This window comes from Ambystoma mexicanum, chromosome 11 (genome assembly GCF_040938575.1).
Source record: "Ambystoma mexicanum isolate Mex_15411 chromosome 11, UKY_AmexF1_1, whole genome shotgun sequence".
NCBI classification, from domain to species: Eukaryota; Metazoa; Chordata; class Amphibia; order Caudata; family Ambystomatidae; genus Ambystoma; species Ambystoma mexicanum.
Genome location: NC_090934.1, coordinates 943791526 through 943800720, shown reverse-complemented (window position 1 = coordinate 943800720; position 9195 = coordinate 943791526).

Below are 9195 nucleotides of genomic sequence, written 5' to 3'. Positions count from 1 at the left end.
CAGGAATGGGGATCTACCGTTAAGGCCCAACCCGTGATCCGGTGGTAATACCACCAGACCGGTCGGTGCTAGGGCTCTTACAGTCGGCGGTATTACAGCCGGGAATACAGCCCAATGAGGCCCAAAGACTTTAAGGCAATGGGCCTCATTACAAGGTTGCCGGTATGAAATCTGTTTTTCGGGCATCCCGGGGGCCGCCGAGTCCAGCAACCCGTGATGCCAGAAACTCCGGCTGATTCCATGTTGGCGTGCACGTGCTTTCCGGCATGCCGGAAACTGTGGCACTGGCATGCCGGAAATACCAATAAAAACCCCCCAAAAAGTCAACACCGTCATCCTCTGTGCCTCTGACTCCAAATCTAGCAATACGGTTCTGGAGCCACAGGCACCGGTAACAACGGTGCCACAAACCCTGTTACTGGAAACACAGTGTTCGCCGGAACAGGAAATCATCCGGTGCCCATTACTAAAACAAAATCCATTGCAATCCTGACAGCACAGGCGACTTACCACAATCCTGACCTCAGAAACTCCTCCCTTAACATGGCATCAAGAGTCTGTGACTCAAGCCACACATGGCATCAAGCCACGCCTCAGTGAGGCGGAGCTCAACATGTTGTCAGACACCATAGTCCAGCATGCGGATGAGCTTTTTGCAAATGACCAGCGCAGGCGGCCCAGCTGCGGAAGAACACCATCTCTGAGGAGGTTGTGCAGAAAGTCTCAGCAGTTGGCACAACCCCTGCACTATGCAAGACTGCCACAAGAGGTGGGACGACCTGCTCTTGAAGGTGCGCAGCCTCCGCTCGGCCCAGCGCAGCCAGGGCAGGGCCACAGGTGATGCAGCGCATTCTCAATCCACCTGCTGCCCTGGGAGGAGACATGCAGCAGTGTGCTGTACCTCGAGGCAATAGAAGGGGTCGGTGCTGCGGAGTCCGGAGCCAGGACACCTGAGGAGGTTGGTGAGTACACCTAACTTCAATGTAACATCAACCTCGCTATCCACCCTGCACCCACTACAGCAGCAAAATATGACATGAATATCAAGTGTGTCGTGCATACCACCAATAAAGGCCTGGCTGTCCCCACCCCCGCCCCCCGAGTCGACATACACCCTCCCCAAAATCTCACTCTTATGATATCATATGGCATTTATAATGCATCGATACACATGTGTTTCAAGGCGCAAAATACCACTAATACACCTATAACAAAGCACAGGCACACTGTACTGCCAACAAAACATGCTTCTGCTGCCACTCAGACACCTGTCACAGCAAAATTTGCATGTGACCGCTGTGCTTCCCCTGGCACTAAGTCACATCAGTGCTAAGCCCCATCACCACCCACAAATGACCAGGAAACATGTGACTCCCTCGTCACAGCCAGCACGACCCATGAGCAGAAATTGCCACCTATCCCTCTAAGTGCTGCAGGCAGCAGGCACATGGGGACCCCATCCATGGCACACCCCTCCCCAACCCAACATCACACAGCGTGTAGGCCACACCTCTACCCAACAATTAGTACACCACGACAGTATCTCCGGCACACCACCCTACCATGTACAGACATCACACATCCACCTGCACAGTAAGCATGACACAATCATGTGTGCATCATGCCTTGTCCCCTGCCATGTTCCTGACACAGCACCGTCACAAAAAAGATAAAGCATGAATCTCTGCCTCATCAATCCACACTCATTACTGACAACCTGCCTTTCTGACTCCCTCAGCCACATCATCTGACAATGAAGAGGCCCATCCAAACACCTCAAGGGGCACCAGCCGGCGACGCCACTGAACACAACGGACCACCACCTCCATCCAGGAATTCACAGCCTCAACAGGCACAACTCCCACTCCGACCCCAGCTGTACCCGTTGAGCCACTTCCGGTCCCACCGGTGCAACCCATCCAGCCACCTCCGGTCCCACCCGTGCAACCCATCCAGCCACCTCCAGTCCCACTGGTGCAACCCATCCAGCCACCTCTGATCCAACTGGTGCAACCCATCCAGCTCTCTCCAGTCCCACAAGCTGCACCTACCCCAGCAGCCCGAGCTTCAGCAGTACCACCACCGCAACCACAAGCATGTACACATGCATGCATTGTGGAGGACACAGCTGACGATGGAACAGTGGACACAAGGGATACCACCAACCACAGCACTGATGAGTCCTTGCTATTCAGCCCCATGGGCCCAATTAGCTAACAACGCCCACCCTTCCCCAGTGTGAGGGAAATCTATGGCAGATTCAGCCGCATGGAACAATGCTAGGATGTCTTGACAGCCCTGGTGCAGCAGCACCTCCAGGAGACGCAGCTCCTGTGTGAGAGTGTCCAGGCATGTACAGCAGCCAAGTGCACGTAATGCCTTGCACTTGGCTGCTGTACATGTGCTATAGTGCAGATGTCCAGGAGGGTACGGTAGGAGAACAGTGTTATGTCATCTATAGCCGCAACAATAGCCATGTTCCTCCAGGCCTTCCTGGACCGACGGCCCACAGCACTTCCCCAGGCACCAGCCACAAGTACAACGCCTACTAGTTCGGTGCAGAGCAGCCCAAGGTGGCGTTCAATGCGGATGGCCTGCTCGGCACAGAGCCGCAGGCCTGACCAAAAAAGGGGACGAAAATAGTCCATGGACATACATGTTCCCTGTCTGTGACTTGTGCAAGTTATCCTTGCCGAAACATGACAGGAGTTGCATAGAGACAGTTGGGGAGTGGGAGTGGGAGTGGGGAGGGATAATTGGGGAGTGGGGAGGGATAGTTGGGGAGTGAGGGTGGGGAGGGATAGTTGGGGAGTGAGGGTGGGGAGGGATAGTTGGAGAGGAGGAGTGGGGAGTGATAGTATTGCCAGGGAACCAGACCCTATATCTTGTCTGGGCGATGAAACTTTCAGAGCAATGGAGAATTTAATGACTGAGACATCTCAGTTCAGTTTTAGCAGGTATCAGAGGATGACATCTGTAGCCTTCTGTCACAATTAAAACCTACTAATGACTCTCTTTTTCCAATCCCTGCTCTAGCTGCTAAACGACTCGCCTTTTACTTAACCCCATTTATGACTACGTTTATAAACACATCACTGACTCAGGGTGTAGTTCCTGATTCGTTGAAACTGTCAGTTGTTTCTCCGTTAATAAAAAAGGCCAGTCTCATTTTGTAAAAGGTGGTCACAAGCCAGTTACAGAACCATATTGAAAATAGGGGCCTTCTCCACCTTCTGCAGTCCAGTTTTCTCCCGAAGCATGCGACAGAGACGGCATTGATGGCAGTATGGGACGAGATGTTGCAGGCAGGGGATGCAGGTAAACTCTCCCTGCTCGACCTATCTTCCGCCTTTGATGCGGTGGACCAAGGCATCCTACTAGATCGTTTAAAAAACCTTGTCAATGTAGATTCCTGTGTCTTGGATTGGTTTACCTCATTTCTTACTGGGCGCAAACAATGCGTACAGGTAGGAGAATTCCTATCCGAAATCCTCCTTCAGTATTGTGGCGTGCCACAGGGATCGGCACTCTCCCCTCTCCTATTGGATAGTTTGGAAAAATACCATCTTAGTTTTCACTCATACGCTGACAATCCTCAGTTGTATATCAGGATTGATGATGTGGAAGATGCTCTTACTATGATAGGCAAGTGCTTGGAGGAAATAGGGGTCTGGATGGAAATACATTGGTTGCAACTTAACCCCAACAAAACTGAGGTTATTTGATTTGGACCCAAACACCTGCTTGAGGGAAAAAATAGCCCTCCACCTCGCCAGTTCCTGGGGTCTAATCTTAAATACACTACTAAGGTTAAACATTCTTGGCTGGATTTGGCAGAGTGACCTGGGGTGTAGTGGTCAGGTCTCAGCCAAAGTACAGTCCATTTTTTAAAATATTCGCCTTCTACGCTAAGCACTGCCTTACATACCTGACACTGACCGTGCTCTGGTTGTGAGAGCTCTGGTTAATTCTAAGCTAGATTATTGTAATGGACTCTTGGCTAGAGCTCCAGCCAAACAGATTCATCACTTGCAAAGGGCCCAAAATGCAGGAGTAAGGTTGGTATTTGGTGTATCTAAAAATACCTCAACCTCAGACCTCTGCCGGTTTCTACATTGGTTAGCGGTAGAGGATTGCATAAAATCTAGGAAAGGGTGTCTGGTGTACAAATGTATTAACGGTTTGGCACCAATCTACCTTACAAACAAACTGAAGCGGTATCATCCGACTCGGGCTCTAAGGTCGGAAGACCAATGGTTGCTTACTATACCCAGGACGAATTCTGTCTAAAGAGGAGATTGCAGCTTTTCAGTTGCCGGACCAAGACTGTGGAACAGTCTCCCACCAAATTTAAGAAGTGCAAATTCCCTATTGACCTTCAGAGCAGGTCTAAGGACCCATCTATTTAAATAGATGCTGCCTCTACATTCTTTTCTGATGAATTTCACAGGCATTAAGAGTCATTTTGGTTGATTTTTCTTCTCTAACCTGTCCATTGTTCCTTCTGTGCCAGGATTCAATTAAGTTTGTTGTGTGCGCAATACTAATAATTCAAAAATCGAAAAATCTAAAATTTCGTTTCACATTTGTAAATATTCTCATAGCACAATTTACAGTTGGTGTTGCATAAAAATCATGACTGGACATTGCTTTTTCAGTGTAAGTGAGTGATTTATTTTCTGTGCAATGCCCAGTGCCCTAGCTGGCCCGTTCCACGTGTGTGTATCAAGTGATCAGAAATAGTGGTGAATAAGTTCCTCTCGTGCAACACGGCCATCCATGCCATCAAAGGGATGTGAAATTGGCAGTTCATCATCACTCACATCCTCCTCTGCCTATGGTGGGTACATGTCCATGTCGTTGCGCCTGATACACATGTTGTGCAACATGGCACAGGCAAGGACTATCTTTCCCACCTTCACAGAGCTGTACATAAGTGCGTCCCCCCTGATCTGCTCAGGCAGTGGGACCTCGCCTTTAACAGTCCCAATGTCTGTTCAATTGTGCAACGAGTACGGATATGGGCACGGTTGTGCTGGTTTTGTGGTTGCCTCATGGGGTCATCAGCCATGGCATCAGGGGATAACTAGCATCACCTGCACGGGAGCAACAGAATGTGTAGAATGTCATATTTGTGCCCATGTCATGTTGGTACAGTCTGTATAGTGTCCACTAAACAATGCAAAATTGCACATGCAAATTGCTGGTTATGTAGCATATGTCCTATTTTGGGTAGTAGAAATGCGCATTGTCGATGTGATGGGATGTCCATGCATTGTATGTGCCATTTTGAGGAGGACCAGGGTGGTGTCAGGGATAAATGTCAATTAACAAGGGGGGTCCTGGGAGTCCCTCTGCCAGACATTAGTCCTGGTTACGAGAGACTTAACCAGAGTCTTTAGCTCAATATCTTTCACAGAGAAGACATATCCCACACATATCAGTCCAGCACCGAAATGCTAGGCAATTCTCCCCTAAACAAAAGTACCAACAGCAACCCCAGACACGTGTTTCGGTCTGGTTGGACCTCATTAGTAGGGTGGAGCTGTGCCTCTCTAAGAATAGTGAGCAAGGGGTCCACGTCTGGATTCCCAAAGTTACTTAAATATGCAAATTAATAAGGAAGTGAATTTGGAACAAGTATCCTGTTACAAGTATTTGGGGATCTTGATTAATTCCAAATTGAACTGGGAAGAGCAATGGATATCTATAAAAGCATGCTGTTTATTATCTGCTAATGCTATCAGTGCCTTTGTGGGTAGGAATGTGGGCTATTCAGCACATGCCGTTCTGATGATGTACACAGCGAAAATAATATCTATGCTAATGTATGCAATTGAAGAATGGGCTCATAAATATCTTGCCCGATTAGTTAAATTTGAGGTGTGCTTTTTAAGAAAAACGTATGCGTCTGGCAACCAATATATCAGTGGAATACCTTTACTTAGAATTTAATATGAAGTGTATTTGAGCTGAGTACTTGAGTAGATCAGTGATGTGCTTTGCTAACTTGGTGAAGTTGGACAATGATACTATCATTGTCTCACACATGCAAGCGTTTTTGAAATTAGAGAAATGTTCCATGTTGAGAACCTTAGGCATTATTAAATCCCTGTTTGATAAATGGACAGATGGATTCGCTGTTTCTTTGCATATTGTACCGTTGGGCATGTTTAAAAGGTGGCAAAAGATGAAATTGGCAGTATATTGTAATGAGTGCCACTTTGTTTGACAAGCAAAGTACATAGTGGCAATTACTGTCAACATTATATTAATAGAGAGCAGGTCCCGCTATATATTAAAGCCTTTCCTAGTGAATTCGTTTTTAGAACCTACCTGCTTATGAAGTTTAATAATTCCGAAGCTTTGATGACAAAAGATCTCAGCTAGGCTTAAATAGAGGTAGTAGAGATTGCAAACTATGTGGTTGTGCGACAATTGAATCCTTATATCACCTGTTGATGTGTTGTGAAAGTCTACGAGAGTTGAGAGTGACATTTTTGAAATCTTATAACAACCAAACCGATATCGGCACAATTGATGTAATATGGCAGAATGATTTTAAAGAAGATGATTCTAATCTTATTTATTTTTTAGGGAAATTTTATATGAGAATTGTTGATATTTTTAAATGCTTAGCTTAACTGCAGCGGTATGAAGAAATGTGGTCCTTGTATAAGTTTTAATGATGTTTTTATTATGTGTAATGGAATTGTGTGAAATTCGATTTTTGTATTGTGTATATGTATATGTATGTGTTTTAATTGTTGTATATACAAAGCTTAATAGCTGAATCTATATTAAATACAATTTCAAATTTCAAATAAATTAGCATGCCAGGCCTGTAGCCTGTTTTGAGAGGTGAAGAGCTGCAGGCTTCTTGATCGCCTTGTCCGGGGTAGGAATGATCCAAGGACCTGTAAACGTCAACTGGATATGAGTATCACTACAGGTTCCAGAGCCCTGGGAATGGGTCATCAGTTTCAGATCTAAGCAGACATCGCCCCACTGGAAGGGGACAGGGGCAATGGGAAATTTTACAGACAAGTCATGGGATAGATGGCCTCATATCCAGCAATCAGTAAAGTTAAAAATGCAGGCATGCTGCCAGGTGAGGTACACATAGGTGTTATCTCTGAGAACCCAGGAGTGAGCCGATGGCCTGTCATTCTCATGACAGGTGGAGTGAAAATCAGCAATCACAGTGAGACGCCAATAAATCAAGGAACAGCAGTAGGGAAATACCATACATGGGCCTCATCACGAGTTGGGCTGTAGCCCTTAAATGCGTTGGTAACGGTATTACCGCCGCATTTAAGGGATGGCCCTATCACGAGTTGGGCGCTAAATCGGCTGTTTTACCTCCAGCTTTTTCCTGGAGGTGAAAATCCCTGTTTTCGGCGGTATTACAGCCGGGTGTATTAGCCTGCAGTATTAGCACTGAAAATTCCCCATTGGATCCAATGGACCCAATCAGGAATGGGGATTTACTGTTAAGGCCCAATCCATGACCTGGTGGTAATACCACCGGGCCGGTTGGTGCTAGGGCTATTACAGTCGGCGGTATTACAGCCAGGAATACAGCCCAACTCGTGATGAGGCCCATGGTGTGTACTCGGGCTTGTGCCCAAGGGCGGAGTTCCAGTGAGTCTGGCCGATGCCCCGAATCCAGACATGGGTAATCAATCCATAAAGTTCTGTTCAGAGGGCATAAAGGCCAGTCAGGTAGGCAAAGTCAATGTTCAAAAAGTTCTCCCACATGAGCAGGGGCTGAGCAAAAGTTCTACAGTTCACAGTTTGTGGATGTGGTAGTGCACCCATTACTAAAGGTTCAAGTAAAACATATGCATAATACTAGAGCTACAGGCTTGTGATGGTCATCAGGACAATGAGAATAGCCAGGAGATGATAAAAACACAGACCAAAACCTGCAGGCACTGGCATATCAATGGTAGAAGCTTCCAATTTCTGCCAGTGTACTACCACATGGGGAGATTTATTGTTGGGTAGGCGTCAGATCCAGCATTGAGTGTGCTGGCCAGCTGCCACTCCAGCTTGAGCGACTGACACTGGGGCAGCATCCCACAGGAATGCAGAACATGCCTTCCCGGGCATGCGTTGTGAGATCCATGTGGGTCAGACACTGGAGGTGATATGCCAGGAACGTGATCTGAATCGGGATCGTGCCCTCTGAAGCCACGACCATTTGACAAAGGAGCCTGATCAATAGTTCATGAAAGGACCTCACCTCTTCGGAACAGGTGGCCCAATCCCGGGTCGTGGTCCAGTACCAGTGCGTGCTAGTGGATGGAGTGCAGCGGTTTCTGTCTCTGGTGCTGCTCGCACGGGGCTCACAGTGCTGGAAGCGACTAGCACTCGCACATTGGAGGCAGGGCCACTGGTTGAGGTTTCGGCGGTCGAGGTTGGGCCAGGGCCAGGCCGCGGAAGATCAGGCGAATCGGAGGTGGTGTCCTCAAGGGGCGCTGAATCGTTTCGGCAGTGTGCTGCATGGACCCACACCGCCAGTCTAGCACACTTCAGAGCAGTGTAGGTGGTCAACAGGTAACAGGTTTTGATAAGAGATGCACCTCCTAGACTGAGTGCCGACATCCGCAGATGGACTTTTACCAGTATCCAGTCCCTGGGGTGCAGAGGATGGAAAAGTTCAATAGCCGGGTCCGGCAGGGCAGCTCGGACCCGAGTATGGAGGGACTCAACAGTTTAAATCACCATGCGACAATACATGAGCACAGTGCCGTTCTATAAGTGCAAATTCAGGAGATATGAAACTGAAGGGGGAGCAATCCATAATCTCATTGGGCAACCAGTCAGTATCTCATGAGCTGCCAGATTATGCTTTATTTGGGGATTATTTTGGCGAACATGTCTAAGGGAAATGCCTGGGGCCATTTCAGCCCAGTTTCTTGACACACTTTCGAGAGGCAGAGTTTCAGGTTGCCGTTCTGGTGTTCTTCATGAGCGCTTGAATACAGGTGGTACGTGCAGTGAAACAGCTGAGCTATTCCTAGGGCTTTATATACTTCCTTAATGATGTGACCAGTGAAGTGGGTGCCTTGTTTGCTGTCTATGATCAGGGGCAGCCAGAATTGGGGTCTGAATTCTGCCAATAGATTTTTTTGGGCCACAGTGATTGTGTCTCCCCTCCTAGAAGGGTAGTTTACCAACCACCTAGAG